Raw genomic sequence first — 26445 nt, 5'->3', positions numbered from 1 at the left:
CCACACAGGAGACCCTACAAGCGAGGAACCACCGCCAAAGGCTGTGGTTACAAGGCGGCCAACTTTCCGGCCAAAGTCGAACATTCCGCCGGATAGAAAACCGGCGGTCACGAGACTCGTGTAGGACGCCAGCCCATGCCTTTCATGGCGAATGGGCGATGAACCACGCACAATGGATACGAAGACGAGGAGGCGGATGTACTGCGTATCTGAGGTACGCATCCAAACCACAATTGAAAAGTGCAGTGTTGTATGTTTGCCTTATTGTACGCGTGATTCGATTAGCCTAGGTTTAGCGCGCGAGGGGTGTGTGGAACCGTGCGATTAGTTTGCTCCAAATTATTATGGTAGGGGATTTGGTTAGAGGACTGCGTGTTGCAACCGTTAACGTTCGAGGTCTTGCCGCAAGACGAAAGCAGTACCAAGTTAATCGCCTATGTGCTGAGAATCAATTGGATCTTGTAGCAATACAGGAAACAAAGGTTGAAAGCGAAGAACAAACTGATCGCATGGTGGCACCTTTTAGAACATACTACAACGCATGCGTATGCCATTCCGTGGGTACGTCCGGTGGCTGTCTTCTTTTGGTGCGGAAAAGTTTGGATATTACAGAGCAATTTCACAAGGTTAATGAAACTGGACGGCTTATCGTGTATGATTTTTCTTTTAGCGGTTATCAATGGAGACTGATTTGTGTGTATGTGCCGAACGATATGCAGGAGAGAAGTGCCTTTTTCGCAGAGCTTGAACAGTATCTCAAGTGTGAAAGATATGTTATATTGTTGGGAGATTTCAACTGCGTATGCTATACCGATGATCGCGCTAAGCGAACCTTCGTGCGCGATAAAAGTGCTCTTTTGCTAAATACCCTGGTCCAGGAATACGACATGGAAGATGTTGGCCGCTATTAATGAGCGCCACACAACCAAAATACACGCATTTTCAACGTGACAGTCATGCGAGGTTGGGTAGAGTGTATGTATCGCTTGCTATAGTACCAATATGCAGCAACTATGGTGTGAAGCCAGTCTCCTTCAGTGATCACAGTATGGTACAGTCAACACAAAAGTTTGCGGACCACGCGAGCGCGTGGCCAAGAGCCTGGGTCCCGACCGAAAGACGTAAATTCAACTGGCGCAATACCTATCTCTTTCAACGGACGCGCTCTTTGTTAATTTAATAGGAAGCTTCTTGAAGATGAGCGCTTTTTTTTTTTTTCGTTAAAAAGTACAAGAGGTTCCTCCCCCAAATTGAATCGCCTGCGCCAGGTTTTGCTGCGCAAAGCCCGAACCACCGCGCTGCTAGCTAAGGAGCCAGCGCACTCCTCGTTTGGGATGCGGAGGCGCGTCCCAGCGTGTTTCTTCAAATGACCTAAAACTCAGAGGTCCGCTTCCTGACCTAAAACTTCATTGATCAAGGTTAAAATGATAGCGATATTTTTTTTTCTCCGAAAATACAACCGGCAAGTAGCGTGAAGAGCCATTGAAGCAATGAAAAAATGAAAGCTAATTAATTTTTTTTACTGAACTCGCACAAAACAGCAATTGCTTCGTCTTCTTTCTTGGAATAATAGAGCTCTTGAAATGATGCATGCGCATTTGACGATTTGCAACTTGTGTCTGAACTTTACAGAAGTGTCTGAAACTAGGTCTCTCAATGATCTAAGGAAGTGAAATGTCCGCCGTTTTCTAGACCTTATTGTGCGTGTGGGCATCGAACAAAGATTCAGTAATCTCCGGTCGAGGAATGTTTACAGGACATATGCCCCAGACAGTAAAGTGCATGTTCTTCTAAGACTGGAATACGTGCTTTATGGACGGCTAGAAGCTAGCGCATTGTCTACGTCGCATACCGACGCAAAATCTTTGCTGATTGCGCTCACGGCTGCTACAGTCCGAAATAGGGGTTCAAAAATGTTGTGAGCCGAAAGTTGCAATTTGATAGTACTGTCGATGCTTCAGCGGTTTTCCAAATAAACGCGTAATGTCGCTGGAAACAGACGAAAGCTTCGTGAGCGATACGCCAAACCCGCTTAGCGCGTGGAAAAGGACTCGTCGCTAAAGATCAAACTTTCATTGCTGTAGCGAACATAGTGTACGATTCTGTGCTGCTATCAGGCCAAGCTACTCACTTCTTCTTAGAGACGATACCGTGAGCGAAGCGCTGATCCTCTGCAAACGTGCTTTTCCTCAGAAGAACTGTGATTGTCACCGCAAAGCTTGATATTTTCACGGTTAGATTTCAGGTAGAGATGGAACGGTGACACCACGTGGCCTGAAGCAAGTTTCGTTTTCAGCGACTGACAAACGCCTTTTTGAAGGCCATGCCAGAAGCGACTCATTGGATAAAGTGCGCCAGGTCGCGTAAACAGCGCTTCGTGAAAGATCGACAAAGGTTGCAGAATACTGATCAAGAGATATGTGGCGGTCTTATCAGCAAACACACGCGAGACGGGAATGAGGCGAGTACACGGGAGAGCGATGGCGTAGAATAGGCATATTTTGGTTGACTGTAGGACCGAAAGCGCCGGTACCTATGGCCGGATGGCCTGTTAAAAAAGTACAAGTGAAAAAAATGCTAGCTAAGAATTCTATGCGGAAGGCTTTTGCGCCTGCGTTGCTTGATCACAGATGTTTATTGTAAAATCAGAAGCTATTGACGATCGGGCTTCGCGGAGGCGAAAGTATGAGCGGCCAAATAAACAAAAAACAACGCCCTACAAACGATGATCAGATAACTTCAGTCAAACGTTTTTGAAGAACATTACCGAAGTGAGATCCCTTTCACAAACTTTTTGGGCCATTTGGATAATTCGATCGAAAACAGATGACCGTGAGGAGCTAATTCTATAAGTTTTGCAGTATTGTATCATGTTCGCGGAGGCGTATAGGTCTTTTCGCAATGGTTTTAATTCCGTCTAACCTGTCAAAGTTCTATAGGCCAATGTCTATTATTACAAAGTGTTAATGAAGATTCTCGGGAACAGGTTACAAACTGTGATAAAAGACTTGGTGGACCACATCAAACATGTGGTATAAAAGGACGTACTATCTGTACGAACACTCATGTAGCTCGCAGTGTCTTTGAATGTGTTGACGCTTTTGCTGGCCAAGTTGCTATGTTACAGCTCGACTTAGCAAAGGCCTTCGATAGAGTGTCGCACGAAGTACTTTTTTTGATACTTAACCATGTAAACGTAGGCGATGTTATTATGCAGGGAGGTAAAATGGCATATCAGGACTGTACTACACAGGTTATAATAACAAAAGCCTTAGTCAAGAATACCTGTCAAATCAAGTGTTCGGCAAGGGTGTCCACTAAGCCTTTACTTTTTGCATTATACCTTGAGCCTTTCTGTTTGGCTGTAATCAGTAACGAAAATATTAGAGGGTTTAGACTACAGATGACTGAAGTGAAGGTGCTGGCCTACGCGGACGATATCGCTGTTTTTTGTGATGACCAAAAAAGCGTCCAGGAAGTTGTTCGAGTCACAAAGGCATACTGCAAGCAATCAGGATCGGAGATCAACTGGGATAAAAGCGTTGGTATATGGCACGGCAACTGGGACGTAACGCCAGAACACTTCGCTTCGACACGGTGGACGACTACACCTGTGAAGTACCTGGGAGTGCCGCTACAGCACTACAGAGATACTAAAGATTATTGGCTTGAAGAAACTGACAAGATGAGGGAAAAAACAAGCAGCTGGACTGGCCGAGGCCTGTCAATGTTCGGACGTGCCAGTGCGTGTAATTTGTTTTTAGTTGCCAGAGTATGGTATGTTTTGCAAATTATGTACATGACTAGGATGTGTGTGCAAAAGATTCATAGGGTTTTCGCTGTGTTTATATGGGGTTCAACTTTTGAACGCGTCAGTCGCACCAATTTATTTCGGTCAGTCCGCAGTGGCGGACTGGCGCTTGCTCACCTGTATATCAGGCAGCTTGTGTCGCGGTTTCTTTTTTTTACGAGAGCAAGTGACGAGTTCTTGCGCACGGTGATACAGGTTCGACTGGCAAGTGCCCTACCAGAATTCGTCATAACGTGCAGTGAACACAGTGGGCAAGGTGTGACTGGGTATATGCGTGAGGTGATTTGTCGTTTCGTTTATACGTGCACGGTTTTCTTTGGAATATTTGTCTAACATTAGAAAGATGAAACTGTACAAAGACTTAATCGATGTAATGTTGCCTACACCAATATACAGAGCTGTTAACTGTGGAGGTCCAGGAAATGACGTTTTGAAGCGTGTGAGAAGGATGCCCGTTAAAATTCCACAGTAAAATCTTTCTTCTTTAGCTACATACCAATTGTTTGCCAGTTAAAACGTGGTTACACGAAAAAAGGTATTTACGTTCCATGGAGTGTTGACTGCTCACTCTGTAAAAAAACCGGAGACTATCGATCACACATTCATTGATTGTTGGGACGCTTGTCCTTCCATTGGGACATTTTACAGAGACACTTAAAAAAGAACTTCCAATTACACCAATTGGTATACGGTTCTGCCCACAGATAATAGTGATGGAACCTTGCGATATGTTCATGCTCCTGAGCCTCCACAGCTTATGGAAAACAAGGATGGCAGTACGCCATGTCGATGTGAAAGTTTGTTCGGTGCGGGAAAATTTTATTGCAAGCATTGCAAATCTAAGAGCACAGTATCGTGCGCAAGCCGACCCCCTGAGTGGGTGGCTATTCTAGATAACTCGTAAACTTTAAGCATTTTTAATATGACCATGTATTTTTAGTGTTGAGTGAATTTTTTGTATAATATATGTATATGTGTGTTCATTTGGTGTCAAAGCAGGCAATAAGAAAAAAAAGCGCCGTGGCTTAGTTGGTTAAAGCGCTGTCTTAGTAAACAAGAGATCGTGAGTGTCGAATCTCACCGGTGCCTCAAGTCATTTCTTTTACTGTTTGTATTATTGACAGGACAATACCCGTGATTGATGCGAACGCTGAAAATACCGTTATTCGACGGCGCCGTGGCTTAGATAGTTAGATTCTGCTTCCGGCAGCCGAGCTGTGCGGACGTGTGAATCATGGGCTCCGATGGAGCAGCTTTTGCGGCTACCAGCCGCGGTAACAGGCTTATCGATACGAGGAAGTGAGCTATCAGTTTATTTTGCCAGCTCTGCCCAAGGGACCTGTTGTAAAGAACACCGTGTTTTTGCATGGCGACGTGCGAGCAAGACCCTACAGGGTCGAAGACCTCCGAGACGTGCTCGTCCCGACTGGACTGCTACCGGAAGTCGTGGCCCTTGGCGCCTACCAGATCAATCATGTTTGGGCGGTCACCTTCTCGAACGACGAGGCGGCGAAGAAACTGCTGGCATTGAAAGAACTCAACGTGAAAGGGCGTCGCTGCGTAGTCGTCGACCCTCAAGACCAACAGGTACGCCTTCGCCTTCATTGGTTGCTGTACTGGGTGGAGGACGAAGACGTAAAGACAGCGCTGGCAGCCTTTGGCAAGGTCATTGACGCGCCATCAGAACGATGGCGCGTCAAAGGCGTCGGAGCTAAGGATTCAACGTCTCGAACTGTTCTTCTGAAACTGAAGAGCGGAATGAAAGTAGACGGACCTTCCGCACCGAATCCGAGTTGCAGGTGAACTGGCCCTTGTCGTGGTGCCTGGACGGCCAATGCAGTGCCTACGGTTCAAGGGTGTAGGGCATGTCCGTCGCGAGTGCAAGGTGCCGCGATGCTCGCGATGCCGTAACTTTGGCCACACTGAACATCAGTGCGTACGCACGCATGCCACAGCCGTGGGGCCACCAGCAAGCGAAATCGCCGCAGAGATGAGAATGGATGCTGCTGAAGCCGAGGACGCCGCCAAAGGGACGGGTGACCAGGAGAGCGCCAACAACGCGGAGGCGACAACAAAAACAGAGGGAGAGACGAAAGGCGTCCTTGTTACCCCCGAAAAGAAAGAAGAGTCATCAGGTTCTTCAGAAGAACTGGAGAAAGGCAGCGAAAACCGCCTTGTATCTGATGATGCCAAGTACGTCGGAGGAGGTGGGGATTCGGCCCAAGACAGCGACGCTATGGAAGTGAGCGGCAACGTTGCCTTCAAAAGGCCGCTTGACGCCACCAACGGGAATGCAACTGCTAAGAACCACGCCGACGAGCCACCTGCAAAGACAACAATAATACGAAGGAGCAGCTTCAAGCCCTGTCCAAACATTCCTTGGGACAGGAAGGAGGGTGACAAGCCACAACCGACTACGGACCATGCCAGACCACCGGACGGTCCTGGGGGCGTCTAGCCGCTGGCTAGACGTTGCGGTGAGCACGATGCTTCGGGCCTTTCTCTCTTTCCCGTAGTAGCAATGGCATCCAACCCGACGCTTAGCTTGGGCACGCTAAACATGAGAGGTCTGGCCGCCAAGCGTAAACAAAGCCAAGTGTACCGGATGATGGTGGACCAAGACCTCGATGTTCTAGCCGTGCAGGAGACAAAAGTCGAAGGGGAGGAGGAGACCCGAGGCATGGTGCTAAGGTTTATGCCTTCGTATTACGCGGTAGTGAGCCATGCCAAAGGAGCGTCGGCAGGTGTTATTTTATTTGTTAAGAAGCTGCCCGGGCTATTGATCGAAAATTATTTTTCGTGCCCATCTGGCAGACTAGTGTACTGCGACTTTGCTGTTGGTAATGATTCTTGGCGGGTGATATGTATATATGCACCCAATATATGCGATGAACGCAAGATGTTTTTTTCCGCGTTAAAGGCGCACATATGCGCGCATAGAAAAGTCATTATTATGGGAGATTTTAATTGTGTACTCAGCGATCGAGATAGAACAGGCAAGAGAACAAATGATAAAAGCTGTCATGTCCTCACTGAACTATTAGCCGAGTGTGACTTGGACGACGTGGCTGATTGCCTAGTCGGAACACGCCAGGTTCAATACACGCACTTCCAAGGCAATAGTCATGCTCGTCTTGACAGGATATACGTGACACTAGACGTTATACCCATATGTCGAAGCTACGATGTCATACCTGCTTCATTCACCGACCACTGTTTGGTCAAGACATGGGTTGGGCGCAAAGGAAAAGGCAATACTTTCACGTGGGAAATGTGGAAAATGAATTCCAAATTGGGGGGGGGGGGGTGGGTTAAAGGAGGAGATTTTTCTAAGCAACGTACAAGAACACTTGAAGGAAGTAGAAAACAACAAAATGGCGCAAATCACTGAGAAATGGGAAATTTTTAAACAACGAATTAAGTTAACGGCCATCGACCGATCCCGTAAAATAAAGTACGAAGAAAGAGCTAAAGAGAAAGAACTAAGGGCAGTGTTGGAAAAATTAACGGCCTTAGAGTGCAGCCAGCCGGGCGCATACAAGGACGATTTACGCAGCATCAAAGCAAAATTGGAGCTATGCGAAGAAGAGCGATATCGAGGAGCGATTATACGCGCAAGGGCAGAGGCATTGACAGCAGATGAAACGCCAACTAAACGCGCGCTAGGTCTGGAGAAAACGCATGCGCGGCGCAATCACATAGACATAATTGAAGTAGATAGTACTGAAATAACTGACGGTGAGGAGATAGCACAAGCGTTTTTCGAGCACTTCCAAGAACTTTTTGCATCGAGAACTGTTGACGTAGACGCCTTTAGAGATGCGTTTTTGGGGCGTATGTCGCAACTCAGCGACGAGACGAAGAACAGGCTCGAGGAACCGATATCAACTCATGAAGTTGAAAAAGCACTTGAAGATTTTAAAGCCGGAAAATCACCCGGTCCGGATGGCCTTTGTGCCGATTTTTATAAACTGTTTAAATCAGATCTATCGCCTCTACTCGCTGACGTGTTTAACGAAGCGTATGAAGTAAACGCATTGCCACATTCTTTTGGGCAAGCGCATACCGTACTTATCCCTAAGACTGACCAGCCTGCGAAACTGAAACATGTAACGTCGTACAGACCAATATCACTTACCAACAGTGATTACAAAATATTCATGAAGATAATCGCAGACAGGTTACAAACAGTAATGGAAACCATAGTAGGTCGTCACCAAACATGCGGAATCAAAGGACGAAGCATTAACACGAACGTACACATAATGAGATCGATTTTGGAATGTTGTGACGCCTTAAGGGCGCGAGTTGCGATTCTTCAACTTGATTTGGAGAAAGCTTTTGACTGTGTTGCTCACAGTATTTTATTTTCCATTCTTAAGCATATAAATGTCGGGTCCATAATTACTGACAGGGTAGCCATGGCGTACCGGAACGGTACTACTAAGCTTATAATTAACAAGTCACTGGGGGCCACCATCAGCATTCAGCGTTCCGTGCGTCAAGGCTGCTCAGCCAGCCCACTTTTGTTCTGTATTTATCTAGAGAGTTTGTGTTTCGCAGTTATTGAGAACAAATGTATTCATGGGTTTACGATGCAAGCGTCAAAGTAAAACTCCTGGCCTATGCTGACGACGTAGCCGTGTGTTGCAAAGACAAGGAGAGAATTTTACAGACGATAAATGTTGTGGAAAACTTCGGTGAAATCACAGGTAGTAGAGTAAACTGGAGGGAGTGCCTCGGTATTTGGCATGAAGAATGGCCCTAGGCCCCTGCTATATTTGCGAATGTCAAGTGGTCAACAACGCCAGTAAGGTACTTAGGCGCACCACTCGAAGCTTACAAACAGAGTACGAATACTGGCAGGGCCAGCTTAAAAGTGCTAAAGAGAAGACTGAGGCGTGGAAAGCCAAATACCTTTCAGTATTTGCCAGGGCTACTGTATGCAACTTGTTTTTCGTCGCTAAGCTATGGTATGTCATGCAATTCATTTTCTGTAACAGGGTCAATGTGCAGAAATTTCACAGAGTTTTTGCCGTGTTTGTGTGGGGTTCCGGATGGGAGAGATGTTGTCGCAACAATTTGTTCAGACGGGTGAAAGATGGAGGACTAGGGCTGGCCCACCTGTTGGTTAGGCAACTTGTTGGACGTTTTATTTTCTTTCGAAACAACGATGATCCTTTTTTGCAAACAGTCTGTAGAGTTAGACTCGCGCACTTGTTGCCAGAGTTGATTGTATGCTCCCAAGGTGTGCCGGCGGCAGTGTTTGGTTTCTACAGGGAAATTGTATTCACTGTTCGTTTCCTTGCTGTACGGTATTCGAAAGAATATTTGTTTAAGGTCTCAATGAAAAAGCTATATAATGATATAATGGACAGCCTTTTTCCCCCGCCTCTGTACAGAGCCATATACAGTCGAGGCCCAGGCTAGAATGTTTTTAAACGCGTCAAACGAATGCAGGTACCGCCAGGTATGAAAAGTTCCTTTTTCAAACTACACACAGGTACACTTTCAGTTGCAACGTTCCTAGAAGAAAGAGGCTTTTACATGCCATGGGGCTCACAATGTATACTTTGCAAACAACCTGAAACCATAGACCATGTTTTCTTACACTGCTGGGAAGGAGTATACTTCTGGGATGTTTTACAGCGCACAATAAAGAAAGAACTTCCTCTTGACCCACATGGCATCAGATTTTCGCCGATAGACGACGATGACGGAACACCGTTTGATCAGATTATGCTGACTGGCCTCTACTGTATATGGCGCTCCCGCATGGCAGGCTTCTATTGCGATCCCGATAGAAGACCAGCCCGTGTGTATTTCCGGGAACAAATAAGACGTTTTCTTGATGTAGTTGCAACACAAGAGTGTCCTCCACCTTGGATGGCCAGGATGGAACCCCTGGCCAATCTTAAGGAATTCTGAACAAAGCCTGTTACAATATGACAGGCTGCATGTGCTTATTATTTATACTAAACAGATGAGAAGTCCATCAGTGTTTGTACATATGTTAGTTATGTTGGTATTCCTATGTACCGCTGCTTACCGGTGATAAAGAAAAAAAAAGCTTAGTTGGTTAAAGCGCCTGTCTAGTAAACAGGAGATTGTGAGTTCGAATCTCACCGGTGCCTCAAGTCATATCTTTTTACTTTTTGTATTATTGACAGGACATTACCCGCTATTGATGCGAACGCTGAAAAATACCGTTATTCGACGGCGCCGTGGCTCATTCTGCTTCCGGCCACCGAGCGTGACGGTTCGTGGGATCATGGCCTCCTCAAGGGCAGCGGCAGCGGTCCCTTTTGGCCGCGGTAACAGGACTAACGACGATAAGGAATACACGTTTATTCTGCCTCAATTGCCAAAAGGACGAGCGGCGATAAACACCGTGTTTTTGCACGGGGATGTGCGTGCCAGACCCTACAAGGTCGAGGATTTTAGGGACGCCCTGCTGCCGACGGGCTTGCTACCGGAGGTGGTGTGCATAGGGGCGTACCAGATAAACCACGTCTGGGCGGTGACCCTCACGGATGCAACCGCCACGAAACGGCTGATAGCCCACAAGGAACTGCAGGTGAAGGGACGACGGTGCGTTATCGTCGACCCACAGGACCAGCAGGTGAAGCTTAGGCTTCACTGGCTACTGTACGGCGTGGCAGACGAGGACATCCGGACTGCGTTCGCGGCTTTCGGCAAGGTGGAGGAGGTAAGCCGGGAAAGGTGGCGCGTCCAAGGCATGGGGGACAAGACGTCAACCACCAGGACCGTGCTGCTCAAGCTGAAGAGCGGCGTCAAAGTGGAGGACCTTCCTCATCAGGTCCGCGTCGGCGGAGAGTTGGCCTTGGTGGTTGTTCCCGGCCGGCCTATGCAGTGCTTGCGTTGCCAGGGCACGGGACACGTCCGCCGGGAATGTAAAGTCCCCCGCTGTTCACGGTGCAAACGTTTCGGCCACGAGGACGCTGACTGCGTGAAATCATACGCCGCCGTGACGGGCCCGGCTGCGACTGACGTTGCGGCAGAGAACGTCATGGACGTGGTGGAGGCGGAGGACGCTGCCAAAGGAGCCGGAGACCCGGTGCCACGGGCGACGAGCGGTGCTGCGTTGGCCGGGAACGCAGACGGCAAGGAGGCTGAGGCCGCTGCGATGCCGAGTGCGTCGGCACAAGTCGCGACTACAGAAGATCAGGTGACGGGGGGCGTTAGTGGAGATGCACCCATCGACGACACGAAGGCAATGCAACAGGACGAGGCCGTCAACGACGACGACCGGACTACGACTCCCGCTCCAGTCAAGCGCACCCACGACGAGACAAAGGACCGAGATGAGGGTGCAACGAGCTCCAACGAGGGACCGCCGAAAAAGACGCCTCTTTGGAGGCGAATGGGCTTCAAGCCAAAGCCCAACATCCCGCCGGAGAGAACGCCTGGCGACAAAGCACCTCCCCCGAACAACGCCGGCAAGCCGCAAGGTTCCGGAGACGGCTAGCCGAGGGCTAGTCGTGAAGGGTAAGCACCATGCTCCGGGCCTACTTCATTCTTTAGTACAGCATGGCACCTGACCCGTCTCTCAGCATTGCCACACTAAACGTGCGAGGCTTGGCGGCTAGCCGTAGGCAAAGCCAAGTCCTACGGTTGGTCACTGACCACGACATAGATGTTTTAGCTGTCCAGGAGACCAAGGTAGACGGGGAGGAGGAGACCGGGAGCATGGTGCGGCGTTTCGCGACTAGATATTATGCGGTCGTGAGCCACGCGGTAGGGACGTCCGCCGGATGTGTCCTGTTTGTTAAGTTGCCAAACCTTGCAGTACAAAGTGTGTTTTCATGTCAATCCGGAAGGATTGTATTTTGCGATTTTGTTTTTTGTGAAGTTCAATTTTGAGTTATATGCATATATGCGCCAAATGGTGTAGAAGAACTGGCATTATTTTTTTCGAATCTTTTTCAGTATATTAGCAGTGAAAAGTGCATGCTTTTGTTGGGAGATTTCAACTGTGTTTTGAGTGCTCGGGACCGATCCAATAATGGTGGTATCCGCGATAAAAGCAGTCATATATTGTCTAAGCTGATTAGCGAAAATGAACTAGACGATGTATGTGAGTGTCTTGAGGGAGAGCGGGAAGTGATGTACACGCGATTTCAAGGAAGTAGTCATGCGCGGTTAGACCGTTTGTACATGTCACAGGACATGATTCCAAAGTGCCACAGTTATTATGTTGCACCTGTGTCGTTCTCAGATCACTGCTTGGTGAAGTGTAACATAGGTATGAAGAAGAAGAGCGAATCTTTTAACTGGAACCTATGGAAAATGAATGCCTTACTACTAAAAGACGAGCCATTTGTAGAGGCAATACATGAGGCCGTTATGGAAGCATGCGATGAACGTACTGAAACCATAGCAGAGAAATGGGAATGGTTCAAACAGAAGGTGAAAATTAAAGCAATAGAAAAGATCGAGCTGCTTAAAGTTTGAGAGGGAGATGAAAGAAAGAGACTTACGAAAGATATTTAAGCAGCTGATAGCGATGGAATGCAAAGAGCCAGGGCAGTACAAGCAAGATATGCGAACCATTAAAGAAAAAATTGAGCAGTTGGACAAAGAACGCTATCAAGGCGCGATTGTGCGCGCAAGAGCAAATGCATTAGTAGCGTGGGAGACGCCCATCAAAAAGGCGCTTGGACTTTAAAAAGCTCATGGTCGACGTAATCATGTCGATAAGATCGTGTGGAACGGTACACTTGTCGACGATAATAACAGCATAGGCCGAGCGTTTTTACACTATTAGCAGTCGCTGTTTTCATTTCAAGAAGCCAATGTAGATGAGTTTAAGAAGGGTTTTCTCGGTCGCATGCCGCGATTGAGTGACGACACGAAGGACCGATTAGAAAAGAATATAAGAGAACACGAAGTCGAAAAAGCAATAAATTATTTGAACAATGGTAAATCACCAGGACCTGACGGTCTCAGCGCGTGATTTTATAAAGCTTTTAAGAAAGAACTGTCGCCCCTGCTAACAAGCCTGTTTAACGCTGCCTATGTGAACAAAACTTTGCCGCCTTCTTTTGGTAAAGCGCATACCATTCTGTTACCTAAGAGTGAGCAAGGGTAGAAACTTAGGCTAGTGACGTCTTATAGGCCGATATCTTTAACCAATGTCGGCTATACGATTTTCATGAAGGTTTTGGCAGCCAGACTTCAAAGCGTCATCAAAGAAATAGTCGCAGACCACCAAACGTGTGGGATCAAAGGGAGGTCAATTTTTACGAATATTCACACGATGCGGTGCGTGCTCGAGTGCTGTGACATCACTTACGACGGCGTCGCAGTGCTCCAGCTTGACCTCGAGAAAGCGTTTGACTGTGTGTCTCATGATATTTTGTTTGCCATTCTGGAACACGTTAATGTGGGTGCCATTATCACGGAGGAAGTGGCGTTGGCGTATCAGAACTGCACAATTAACACGCTTAATTGTGAATAAATCATTGGGGGCCCCCATTAACGTCATACGTTCGGTGCGTCAAGGCTGCCCCCTCAGTCCTCTTTTGTTTGCTATTTACATAGAAACGATGTGTTTGGCGATAATAGAGAATGATCATATACGCCGTTATAGCTTGGCAGCCACAGAAGTCACGTTCCTGGCATATGCAGATGATATCGCCGTGTGTTGTACAAGCAGAGAAAGTGTAACGGAAACAATACGGGTTGTGAAACAGTTTTGTGATGTGACGGGCAGTAAAGTGAACTGGGGTAAATCCCTCGGTTTGTGGCACGGAGAGTGGTCTTCGGCCCCAGACAACTTTGCTAATTTGAGCTGGGTGAAAACCCCTACCAAGTACCTGGGTGTTCCCATGGACAGTTACAAACATAGCGAGGAATACTGGACGACCCAAATAAAAGAAACAAGAGAGAAAGCAGACAGGTGGAAAGGCATCAACCTGTCCATTTTTGCAAGGGCAACTGTATGCAATATGTTTTTCATTACGAAGTTGTGGTACGTCATGCAGACGTTATTTTCTTCAAGGGTAAACGTACAAAAGTTGCACAGAGTGTTCGCCGTTTTTATCTGGGAATCTAGCTGGGAAAGATGTAGCCGAACAAACCTGTTCAGGCGGGTGAAGGAAGGGGGGCTGGGCTTGGCGCATCTTTTTGTACGACAGCTTGTCAATAGATTTTTGTTTTTTTCGAGATGTGCGTGATCCATTTCCGCGTACGGTATTACAGCTCAGGTTAAGAGACGCCTTGCCGGCACTCATTGTTAGTACTAATAGTATGCCAGGGGCGATTCGCGGCTATATTAAAGAAGTAGTCGATAGTGTGCGCTTTCTGTGCGTTTTTCTTTCGATTATCTTTCTGACGTGAAAAGAAAGACATTATATAAAGATGTATGCGACATTGTATTTCCAGTGCCATTGTACAGAGCTGTATACAGTGGAGGAACAGGACAGGATGTCCTGAAACGGGTGAAAAGAATGGCGGTGCCGACTGGCGTTAAAACATTCTTTTTTAAGCAACACACAGGAACACTGTCAGTGAAGACATTCATGAAAGAACGTGGCTTCCTTGTACCATGGGGCTCACACTGCTTGATTTGCAAGCAACCTGAAACAGTAGATTATGTGTTCTTGCATTGCTGGGAAGGGGTCTACTTCTGGGACGTCCTAAAACGGACAATCAAGAACGAGTTTCCGTTGAATCCGCATAGGATCAGGTACCTAGCGATAAGGAATGAGGACGGGGTTCCATACGACCTAATTATGCTCAATGGCCTCCACTGTTTATGGCGGGCACGAATGGCTGGGTACCATTGCGACCCTGACGCTAGGCCGGCTCGTATTTATTTTCGAGACAGTATGTCTCGGTTCATTGAAATAAAGAAAACACAAGAATGTGTACCCGATTGGCTGTCGAGGATAGAACCTCTGACATCATTAAAAGAATTTTAATTCCACAACGCCAGTCCATGTTGGACTGATGGCTTTCATGTTTTCCAATATGTTTTGTAGTTGTGCTTTTTGAGATTTTGTTCTGTACATTGTCAAAGACCGGCAATAAATAAAAAAAAGACGGCGCCGTGGCTTAGTTGGTTAAAGCGCCTGTCTAGTAAACAGGAGATCGTGAGTTCGAATCTCACCGGTGCCTCAAGTTATTTCTTTTTACTTTTTGTATTATTGACAGGACAATACCCGCGATTGATGCGAACGCTGAAAAGACCTTTATTCGACGGCGCCCTGGCTTAGTGTGAGTGGACTTCCAGCCGCGATAGCGAACGGACGTGTTTTTCATGAGCTCTGATGGAGCGGCGATAGCAGCCAAGCTCTGCCGCGGTAACAGGTTATCTGCAATCAAAAGCGAATACCAGGTTGTTCTGCCCAGTTTGCCTACAGGTCGGTTTGTTTTAAATACCGAGTTTTTGCACGCGGACGTCACGGCTCGCCCCTGCAGTGTAGAAGACTTCCGTGACGCTCTGGCTGAGTATTCGGTGCTCCCCGAGGTAGTCACCTTGGGGGCATACCGTATGAGCCATGTGTGGGCGGTCACCTTCAAGGTCGCTGAAGCGGTCAGGAAGTTGGTCAGCATCGGTGAACTGCAAGTTGAAAGGAAGCGCTGTATCGTCATCAACCCGGTCAACAGGGACGTCCGAATGAAGGTGCACTGGTTGCTCCACAGTGTGCCTGACGAGGATGTGCGCCTTGTCTTCACGCCTTTCGGTAAAGTCGCCGACATTGTCAGGGAGCGTTGGCGGGCCGAGGGATTGACTGACAAAGGGTCTACAACGAGGCTTGTGTCTCTGAAGCTGAACGCCGGAGTCAAAATTGACGACTTGCCACGCCAGCTAAGTGTGTCCGGTGAGCTCGTCCTCGTTGTTGTACCAGGCAGGGCTCCGCTCTGCCTTCGCTACCGGGGAACGGGCCATGTCCGTCGTGAGTACCGCATCCCGCGATGTGGTGCTTGTCGGCGCTTCGGTCACGAAGACGACCAGTGTGAGCGAACATACGCCAGCGTGACGGGGCCTGGGGGCAGCGAGGACACCGTCGACCTGCTCATGGACGAGGCTGACTTGACAGAGGCGACGCCTCAGGCAAACTCCCGTGAAGCGCAGCCGTCTACATCGTCCTCTTTTCCGGAGGGCGAGCGTAACAAGCCGCAAGTCGCCGTAACTTCCAAGGACCACCACGAGCCCGCCAAAGGCGTTGACTCTGCACCGACCAGATGTGCAGCCTCCGGTGAGCGTGACTGAATCCGTGGAGGAGTGCATGGATGTTTCCCGCGACGGAGCTAGCTCGATGGCCTGTAAGCGGGCGCATGAGAGGATGGTGGACAGTGAGCAACAGCGGGACGACGGTGGAGGCGGCGAGCGGCCGACGTAAACGCCAGGTGTGAGGCGCTCCCCTTATAGACCGCGACCTAACATTCCGGACGAACCACGGCGGGCGGTGAATCCGCCTCCGTAAGATATGTTCCCTATGGCGAGTAAATAGGGGTTGGGGTGGGTCGAAAAGTGTCAAAAAGTGCAATGTGCATCACTTTGCTTGCGCTGCTCTCCAGACGCGACATCTTTACGACCACTGGCCAGGTTTCGTTTTCGCGGTGTCATCCTGCGAGAAAAATACGGCAATAAGTTTCATCTCTGGTTTCTTCTTCGCCACGGTCACCATTCGGAAGGGCAGCCTAATTTGCAGTGGCCTTGTTAACCGAAGCGCCCTTGCGTGTAGCAACCCTGAATGTACCAGGGCTAAGCGCTAGAAGGCGACAGTGCCAATTAAGTCGCTTACTGCTAGAAAACAATTTGGACTTGGTCGCAGTTCAGGAGACTAAAATAGAGAACCAGGAAGTAGTCGACCGAATGGTGTCCGTTTTTCGTCCTCATTTCAATGTACATTTTTGTCATGCTGTTGGCAGTTCTGGCGGTTGTGCTGTTTTCATACGTAACAACTTTTGTAGTTGCGTACAAACGGTTGAGTCGTGCCAATCTGGCCGCCTTTTATTGGTGGATTGTAGTCTTTTGGGTTTTAGTTACCGCGTTGTGTGCGCTTATGCACCGAATGTTGAAAGAGACCGCACATTTTTTTTTTTTGAGAGGTTCCAAACGTACCTAAACTGTGAAAAAGTGCATTACTCCTAGGCGACTTCAACAGTGTTTGTGCAGCTGAAGATCGATCCCAAAAGAGCCGTATCCGTGATAAGAGCGCCAAATTGTTATCTGAGATAGTACATGATCATGGTTTAGATGACGTGGGCAACGTTTTTTCCAATGGTACTCGCCCGATTTATACCCACGTTCAGCGAGATAGCCATGCAAGGCTGGATAGAGTCTGTCTCAGCTGAACTGGTTGCGTTGTGCACCGCGTACGATGTGAAACCGATTTCTTTTAGCGACCACTGTTTGGTTATTGCCGGGTTTGGCAGAAGGCAGGCGAAAACACGTTTAAATTGGAACCTCTGGAAATTAAATGTGAAGCTCCTGGAGGATGAAAAGTTCGTTATAGTAGTGACGGATGAACTAGACAAGCTACGTGCTGCGCAGTCAACAAATCTAGCTGCCGAATGGGAGGAACTTAAGCAAAGAGTTAAAATAGCTACCATCGAAAGAGGTAGCGTCCTCAAGTATAAGCAGAACCAAAGTGAACGAGAGCTTCGTGAGCAGCTTGAATATTTTACTTGCATGGAAAACATCCAGCCTGGTGTTTTTAAGAAGGAAATGAGAGACGTGAAGAGCCAACTGGAGCAAATTGACGCCGAGAAGTATAAAGCCGCGATAAGACGGACAAGAGCAGAAAAATTGTGGGTAGGTGAAAGACCAACGAAGCGGGCGTTGTCTGATGAAAAGAGATATGCGTGCCAGAAAGAAATCAGTCAAATAGCTAGTGGCAACGATATGACGTCGGATAGGAAGGTGATCATGCGCGTGATAGCTGATCATTTTACTGAGCTGCTTGGACAACAGAGGAACATTATGGAAGGGTTCCGGGAGAGATTTTTACTCTTTATGCCGAAGCTGGACGACGACGTTAAAGCACGGTTGGAAGAGCAGATTACTCTACCGGAAGTCGAGGATGCAATCGAAGACTTGACGCTGGGCAAAGCGCTCGGGCCCGATGGCCTTGGGGCCGCCTTCTACAAAGCTTTTAAATGTAGGGTCGCTCCCTTGTTGCTTAATGTTTTGGCTGAAGCTTATGACAGCACGCGAGTTCCGCTGTCTTTCAGAAGATCACACGTTGTGCTGATACCCAAAAGTGATGACCCGGAAAAACGTCTCTGTGGATTCTTATCGTCCGATCAGCCTGACTAACGTTGACTATAAAATACTTATGGAGGTATTAGCCATAAGACTCCAGGGGGTTATTACAAAGCTGGTAGGGCCACATCAGACTTGTGGTATTTAAGGCCGCACCATAGCGACAAACATACACGTAGCACGAAGTGTGCTTGAATGTTGTGACGTTTTAGGCGAACGCGTGGCATTGATGCAGCGCGACCTGGCAAAAGCTTTTGACCGTGTCTCGCACGAGGTTTTATTCGGCATTCTAGAACACTCAAATGTTGGCCATGTAATACTAGAAGGCGTAAGAATGGCGTACACGGACTGCACCACGCGTATTATAGTCAACGGGGACCTTACGGAGGGCGTGAACGTTCGCTCCTCAGTGAAGCAAGGATGCCCTTTGTCACCTTTGCTGTTCGCACTTTATCTCGAACCGCTCTGTTTGGCCATTGACCACAGTGAAGCTATTACGGGCTTCAGGCTGCAGACAGCACACGTCAAGATTTTGGCTTACGCAGATGACGTTGCCGTATTCTTCTCGGACAGTGAGAGCATCAAACAAGCCACAAATATCGTTTGTGACTTTTGTGACTGCACCGGTGCCCAAATAAACTGGGATAAGAGTTGCGGGTTTTGGCATGGCGACTGGAATGTCACGCCAGAGCATTTCTCTCGGTTACGTTGGTCGACAATTTCAACGCGTTACCTAGGCGTGCCACTTGAATCTTATCGTGAGCCCGATGCGTACTGATCTGAGCAGGCGCAATTCATGACAGAAAAGTCTACTGCGTTGCAAGGCAGGCAATTGTCTATTTTTTCACGGGCCACTGTGCGCAACATTTTTCTAATTTCTAAAATTAGGTATGTGATGAATGTGCTATGTGCATCCTGAATTAGCATACAAAAACTTCACCGTGTTTTTGCTGTTTTTATTTGGGCGTCCACTTGGGAGCGGACTAGCCGAACGAATTTGTTTCGCCCTGTTAAGAAAGGAGGGCGTGCTCTTGTTCATTTGTTTTTGAGACAGGTTGTGTCACGATTTGTGTATTTACGGGATCAAAATCACTAGTTCCTCGACACTGTCATGCAAATGAGGCTGCGGCGACTACTTCCGGAACTTAGTGTCGCCGCGTGAAATGATTAAGGGTTCTTTTACCGGGTACCTACGCGAGGTGGTTCTCTCGTTCAGGTTGCTGAACGCACGATTTTCTTTAGAGTATTGATTTAATGCTAGGAAGAAAAAACTGTATAAGGACCTAGTGGAAAACATGCTCCCAGAGCCCTTGTACCGTATCCCACATCGCAGAGGCCCAGGACAGGATGTGCTCAAACGAGTAAAGAAAATGCCTATACAACCATCAGTTAAAACCTTCTTTTTTCAGTTGCACACGAACACACTCGCTGTTAAAACCTGGCTTAAAGATAAAGGGATCTTTGTACCCTGGACTACTGACTGCTCCGTATGCAGGAAAACAGAAACGATCGAGCACGCATTTCTAGATTGTTGGGACCGAATCTTTCACTGGGATGTGCTTCAGCGCACATTAAAGAAACAATTACCCCTTCACCCATATGGCATTCCTTTTTTGCCGGTCGACGGATCCGAGGATATTCCGTGCGATTTAATCATGGTCCTGGGACTCCACGCCTTGTGGTAAAAGAGAATGGAATATCGACATGCTGATAGATGTACGCCCTGTTCGCGAACATTTTATTGAATGTGTGATGCGTGTGCGAGATGTGTATCGCGCTCTAGCCGATCCACCCGGCGCCTGGTGGATCGGCGATTGATGTGAACGCTGAAAAGGCCGTTATTCGAAGGCGCCGTGGCTTAGTTGGTTAAAGCGCCTGTCTAGTAAACAGGAGATCGTGAGTTCGAGTCTCACCGGTGCCTCAGGTCATTGCTTTTGACTTTTTCTTTTGATCGTGCCCGATAGGCACTTATAGTAGCCGTAGAAGAGTTTATAGTTTTTTCAAAAATACCTTTAGTTCAATTTATAATTATTAGTGATTTTCTATTCTTTTGATGCTTTCCGAATTATCTCAGTTGTATTCACGGAATTACTAATAGTCTTCAAACTCCATCCGCATATTAGTAAATTCTCCACAATGGTTATGAGCCGGTGACAGAGGGCAAAAAAAAATGAAGCTAAACCGAAAAGGATCCCCGCAGCACAGCATGAGCTCTAAAGCTAAGGGACCGCCGAACGCCCACCTATACGCGCCAGCTTTCGCAGATCATTTGTCTCAAGATACAGCGCCCGTTCATTGTACGACAAGAGCCTTGGTTAGTTGCGAGCCTTGCGATCTCAGAGCAGGACGATCGCAAGCTTCTTCATCAAAAGAGCATTCCGTTGTTTTTAATTTCATACTTCTCCCCGAAACAACTGCGCTCCAGGCCCACCTCTCGCAGCACCACCAAATGTACGACAATCATTGTCATGATGCAGCCATTGCCTTGACGTCTACTGTCTGCGAGGCTAGCGTCACTTCCTTCAGCTACAATAGCGACGCTAATATTAGATGGCTTTATTTAATAAGGCTTATAGCGTCCGCTAGAAGAGTGTTCAGTATTTTTTTTATTTTATAAGTGTATCCATAAACCATAAATCGATTTGCCCAGTGCCTCATAAAGACAATGTGCAAGACCAAGCGTGCAAGGCCACCGTTGACTCCACCTCTACAGCCATCTCCTCATTGGGCATTATATACGCGCACGTGCACATACGTATCGCAAATCGCGCTATATAATTAAATGCGGGACCGGTAAAATACACTTGCGGTGAAACGATGAGCAACACGAGACCAAGGTGAGAGCAAGGCTCCTGCTCTCACATTATTCTCGTGTTGCTCATCGTCTTGAATTTCCATCTCCCACATTGAATGCCCCGTGTTTTCCCTGGACTTGCGTTTAAAGCATTAATGATCTACGTGACTTATGCCATGTGGTACGTGAACAAAACTTCTTGATAAATCATTCTGGAACTGAATGCGGAACCGAAAGAGGAATTAGCGTGGAAGCTTGGGCGTGTTGGTGATTCATTGCCGAAAACACAGCGCAAAAAAAAAAAACACGGACACGAGAGAGCGACACGCACACAGCGCTGACTTGCAACAGTTTATTCATGAATACATGAGGGAAGAAATATATATGGCTCTGCCATGCGCAACATGTGAATAATTAGCAAAAACACTGCAGCATCATTTCGAAAGAGGAAATTTTGATCGGCTGAAATAAGGGCGAAGCCTCAACTAAATCCCATGATAAATCCGCAGGAAGCTTTCGATACTGAAGGAATAATTGTTGTAGCTGGTCCTAGGCAGAAACAATGGACCACGGCCTTTCTGTGGCATTCGTTCTAACACTTGAGCTAACCAACATGCTTTAAGATGGTAGGGCACCCTAAACAGAGACGAGATCAAAAGACTTGATTGATTGATTGTCTGACTGACTGATTGAAAAGAACTGGCTTGAAGGCCTGTACCCTGGAGTGGGGTAAATAGAAGGAACAGGGGGAGATCACAAACGACGGTTAATCCCTTCCTCGCTTACAAGGTCCCATGCAGAAGGACTACAGCGTTGGGCATGCTCGACGATCGCTGGGGGTGTTGTCCAATGTTTACAATTCCTAATCTGAGGCTGGAGCTGTCGGACGTGTTTGTAGCGGGTGCACTCCCAGAACATATGTTTCGTCATCGGTCAAGTGTCTGTGTGGCACATTGAGCAGGTGGCGAATGTTTAGTTTCACAAGCGTCATAGTCCGGCGTGTCCTAGCCTTCATCGACTTCCATGCTGGAAATGTCCAGTTCCTCGCTATAGTAGTCCAAGGTGCTACGGCGCCAGCTTTTTATGCCGTGTGTCCCAGATAACATTATACAAGCTGTTCAACAAATGAAACGTTTAGGAAAACAAGAGGTAACATAACATTATTAAACCTACGGTGTTTGATAGTTAGACATCTGACGTCCGAGCACCGTAGCTTTTAAAACGGTATATAGCGTGTACTTTCTTAAATATGCTTTCTACTGACCAGCTAGGCTGAAGTTACCTGGGACACCCTATTTATATTTAATATAACAAACAAAATTTCAAATTGCATACTCTTCTTGTGCAAGCATTTGCAAAATTATAGCTCGAAATACTACTGACGATTTTGTATAAATGTATAAAACTTGTCCCATGTGTATTCTTTCTGCTTTTCGTCTGGATTTCACCGTATCACTATGGTGTGCTGGAATAGGGCAGTGTGTCGTCCGAGGGCGAAAATGTGACTCTTTTTGCGATGACTACAGGGGGTGCTGGATCACTGCGTTCTACTGCACCGCTACCTGTCGCTCCATCCTAAAGTCATTGCTAGCAAGCGGAACAACAATGGTGCAACACAGGATCTCCGGGTTCAGCAGTTATGGTTCTCGCAGGGGTCATGCATGTCCGTGCGGAGCTCACCGCAGGCTTCTCCGGCCGCATTCGCACATTTTGTATGTGTGCGAGAAGCGCTGGGTATGTAATTTTTTTTGCGTGTGCAATGAGGTTCCTGCACAACGATTGGAACAACTCCGAGCTTCTTCAGATCGAGAACATTGTTAACAGTGGCTGTATCATTGAACTTCGCGCCCTTTTGTGGAGCTATATGTCAAAACGATGGTGGCTGCATGCGCCACAGAGCACTATTAGTTTTTTTCTTCGGTGAAACCGCGCGACTGCTTTTGGCTGATGCAACATGAAAGGAATCCCGTGCAAACTACCAAGCACAGTGAAGGTGCTCATTCCGGCCCTTCCGATCCTCGTGTGTCTTTTAATTTTGCAATTTGATTGCAAAAACATATTCGTACTTACCGAACGGAACGAGCAGACGAGCGTTTGTCTTCTGCAACCGAAACACTGAGCAGGCGAACAGGAATACTGAATTATCGGTGGATTAAAACGTGAAAGCTAAGACGGCATTATTGATGTATTCGAACAGTTTGTATAATTTATTTTCTGCAGGTTATAGTACCATTACTTTGGTTTTGAGAGCGTTTTAGTTTATAAATGCGGAAAGTTTTGGAGCACATATTTAAATTATGTGCGCTAGGCCCACCCGTCGATCGCAGCTCTGTCTGGTGGCGTCATCGATGAAACGTCCCCGGTTCTCCCGTTGTTTTGCTATATAGACGACACACTGCCCCATTCCATTACACCATAGCATCACTCCCTAGTCGTTTCATAACAGGCTTCATCGAGTTTCACAATAAAGCATAGAAGGAATTTGTGTTTGCGCACTGACAGTGTAATATAAAGAATAATTTGGTGTCAACTTCTAATAATAGTCTTCATAACGGTTATCAAAACCGCATCAGGGAACAATTTGAATATATAACAGCACCACGAAATAGGTCTTCAGGAACCGCTACAAATTATTACTGGAAGTCATACTTGCCCAGCCCTACAGAATTGTTTCTGCAAGGGTAACATTCAGAAAGAATATGGTTTGACAGTGTGCCGCTTAAAGGGGGGGGGGGGGGGGGAGTCACCATGAAAGCTCTTTGCCCAGTGCAAAAACTGAAGTGATATACACACTGTAACGTCCAAACTTTGGATAGCACGATTATCCGGTCTGCTGGAAAAGGGAAATTCTATTCGAGCATCGTATAGCGCTACAATGCATCGGAGAAAAAACGCCCTTCTGCACCAAAAACAAAACACTAATAGGCATCGGTGAGATTCAAACTCACGATCTCCTGTTTACTAGACAGGCGCTTTAACCAACTAAGCCACGGTGCTTTTTTTTCATTTATTGCCGGTCTTTGACAATGTACAGAGCACACAGTGCAACAAAATCTCAAAAAGCACAACTACAAAACATATTGGAAAACATGAAAGCCATCAGTCCAACGTGGACTGGCGTTGTCGACTTAAAATTCTTTTAATGCTGTCGGAGGTTCTATCCTCGACAGCCAATCGGGTACACATTCTTGTGTTTTCTTTATTTCAATGAACCGAGACATACTGTCTCGAAAATAAATACGAGCAGGCCTAGCGTCTGGGTCGCAATGGTACCCAGCCATCCGTGCCCGCCATAAACAGTGGAGGCCATGGAGCATGATTAAATCGTATGGAACCCCATCCTCATTCCTTATCGCTAGGTACCTGATCCCATGCGGATTCAACGGAAACTCCTTCTTGATTGTCCGTTTTGGGACGTCCCAGAAGTAAACCCCTTTCCTGCAATGCAAAAGCACATGATCTACGGTTTCAGGTTGCTTGCAAATCAAGCAGTGTGAGCCCCATGGTACAAGGAAGCCACGTTCTTTCATGAATGTTTTCACTGACAGTGTTCCTGCGTGTAGCTTAAAAAAGAATGTTTTCACCCCAGTAGGCACCTCCATTTTTTTCACCCGTTTAAGGACATCCTGTTCTGTTCCTCCACTGTATACAGCTCTTTACAATGGCACTGGAAATACAATGTCGCATACATCTTTATATAATGTCTTTCTTTTCACGTCAGAAAGATAATCGAAAGAAAAACGCACAGAAAGAAAGCGCACACTATCGACTACTCCTTTAAGATAGCCGCGAATCGCCCCTGGCATACCATTAGTACTAACAATGAGTGCCGGCAAGGCGTCTCTTAAGCTGACCTGTAATACCGTACGCGGAAATGGATCACGCACATCTCGAAAAAACAAAAATCTATTGACAAGTTGTCGTACAAAAAGATGCGCCAAGCCCAGCCCCCCTTCCTTCACCCGCCTGAACAGGTTTGTTCGGCTACATCTTTCCCAGCTAGATTCCCAGATAAAAACGGCGAACACTCTGTGCAACTTTTGTACGTTTACCCTTGAAGAAAATAACGTCTGCATGACGTACCACAACTTCGTAATGAAAAACATATTGCATACAGTTGCCCTTGCAAAAATGGACAGGTTGATGCCTTTCCACCTGTCTGCTTTCTCTCTTGTTTCTTTTATTTGGTTCGTCCAGTATTCCTCGCTCTGTTTGTAACTATCCATGGGAACACCCAGATACATAGCAGGGGTTTTCACCCAGCTCACATTGGCAAAGTTGTCTGGGGCCGAAGACCACTCTCCGTGCCACAAACCGAGGGATTTACCCCAGTTCACTTTACTGCCCGTCACATCACAAAACTGTTGCACCACGCGTATTGTTTCCGTTACACTTTCTCTGTTTGTACAACACACGGCGATATCATATGCATATGCCAGGAGCTTGAATTCTGTGGCTGCCAAGCTATAACCGCGTATATGATCATTCTCAATTATCGCCAAACACATCGTTTCTATGTAAATCGCAAAAAAAGAGGACTGAGGGGGCAGCCTTGACGCACAGAACGCATGACGTTAATGGGGGCCCCCAATGATTTATTCACAATTAAGCGTGTTGTGCAGTTCTGATACGCCAAAGCCACTCCCTCAGTGATAATGCCACCCACATTAACGTGTTCCAGAATGGCAAACAAAATATCGTGAGACACACAGTCAAACGCTTTCTCGAGGACAAGCTGGAGCACTGCGACGCCGTCGTAAGTGATGTCACAGCACTCGAGCACGCACCGCATCGTGTGAATATTCGCAAAAATTTACCTCCCTTTGATCCCACACGTTTGGTGGTCTGCAACTATTTCTTTGATGACGCTTTGAAGTCTGGCTGCCAAAACCTTCCTGAATATCTTATAATCAACAATGGCTAAAGATATTGGCCTATAAGACGTCACGAGAAAAAGTTTTTCCGCTTTGTCGCTCTTAGGTATCAAGATTGTATGCGCTTTACCAAAAGAAGGCGGCAAAGTTTTGTTCGCATACGCTTCGTTAAACAGGTCTCTTAACAAGGGCGACAGTTCTTTCTTATAAGCTTTATAAAAACACGCACTGAGACCGTCAGGTCCAGGTGATTTACCACTGTTCAAGTCATTAATTGCCTTCTCGACTTCCTGTTCTGTAATTTTCCCTTCTACTCGGTCTTTCGCGTCGTGGCTTAATCGCGGCATGCGACCGAGAAAAACCTTTTTAAAATCGTCTACATTGGCTTCTTCTAATGCAAACTGCCACTGGTAATACTCTAAAAACGCTCGGCCTATGCTCTTATTATCTTCGACGAGTGTGCCATTCCACGAGATCTTATCGACATGATTACGTCGACCATGAGCTTTTTCAAGTCCTAGTGCCCTTTTGGTGGGCGTCTCCCCCGCTACTAATGCGTTTGCTCTTGCGCGCACAATCGCACCTTGATAGCGTTCTTTGCCCAGCTGCTCAATTTTTTCTTTTATGGTTCGCATATCTTGTTTATACTCCCCTGGTCCTTTGTACTCAAGCGCTAACAGCTGCTTAAGTATCTTTCGTAAGTCTCTTTCTTTCATTTCCCTCTCAA

The 26445-nt window shown here is 47.1% G+C and overlaps 3 non-coding genes across 3 annotated transcripts; 2 read left to right on the top strand and 1 right to left on the bottom strand.

Moving 5' to 3' along the window:
- Positions 1 to 14879: 14879 nt before the first annotated feature.
- Trnat-agu (transfer RNA threonine (anticodon AGU)) lies at positions 14880 to 14953 on the top strand. Its single transcript has one exon. It is a non-coding gene; the product is annotated as a tRNA-Thr (tRNA).
- Positions 14954 to 19897: 4944 nt separating this feature from the next.
- Trnat-agu (transfer RNA threonine (anticodon AGU)) lies at positions 19898 to 19971 on the top strand. The gene has a single exon. It is a non-coding gene; the product is annotated as a tRNA-Thr (tRNA).
- Positions 19972 to 23767: 3796 nt separating this feature from the next.
- Trnat-agu (transfer RNA threonine (anticodon AGU)) lies at positions 23768 to 23841 on the bottom strand. The gene has a single exon. It is a non-coding gene; the product is annotated as a tRNA-Thr (tRNA).
- Positions 23842 to 26445: the final 2604 nt, after the last annotated feature.

This window comes from Dermacentor silvarum, chromosome 8, assembly GCF_013339745.2.
Source record: "Dermacentor silvarum isolate Dsil-2018 chromosome 8, BIME_Dsil_1.4, whole genome shotgun sequence".
Taxonomy (NCBI): Eukaryota; Metazoa; Arthropoda; class Arachnida; order Ixodida; family Ixodidae; genus Dermacentor; species Dermacentor silvarum.
This window is presented reverse-complemented; position numbering and strand designations above follow the sequence as displayed.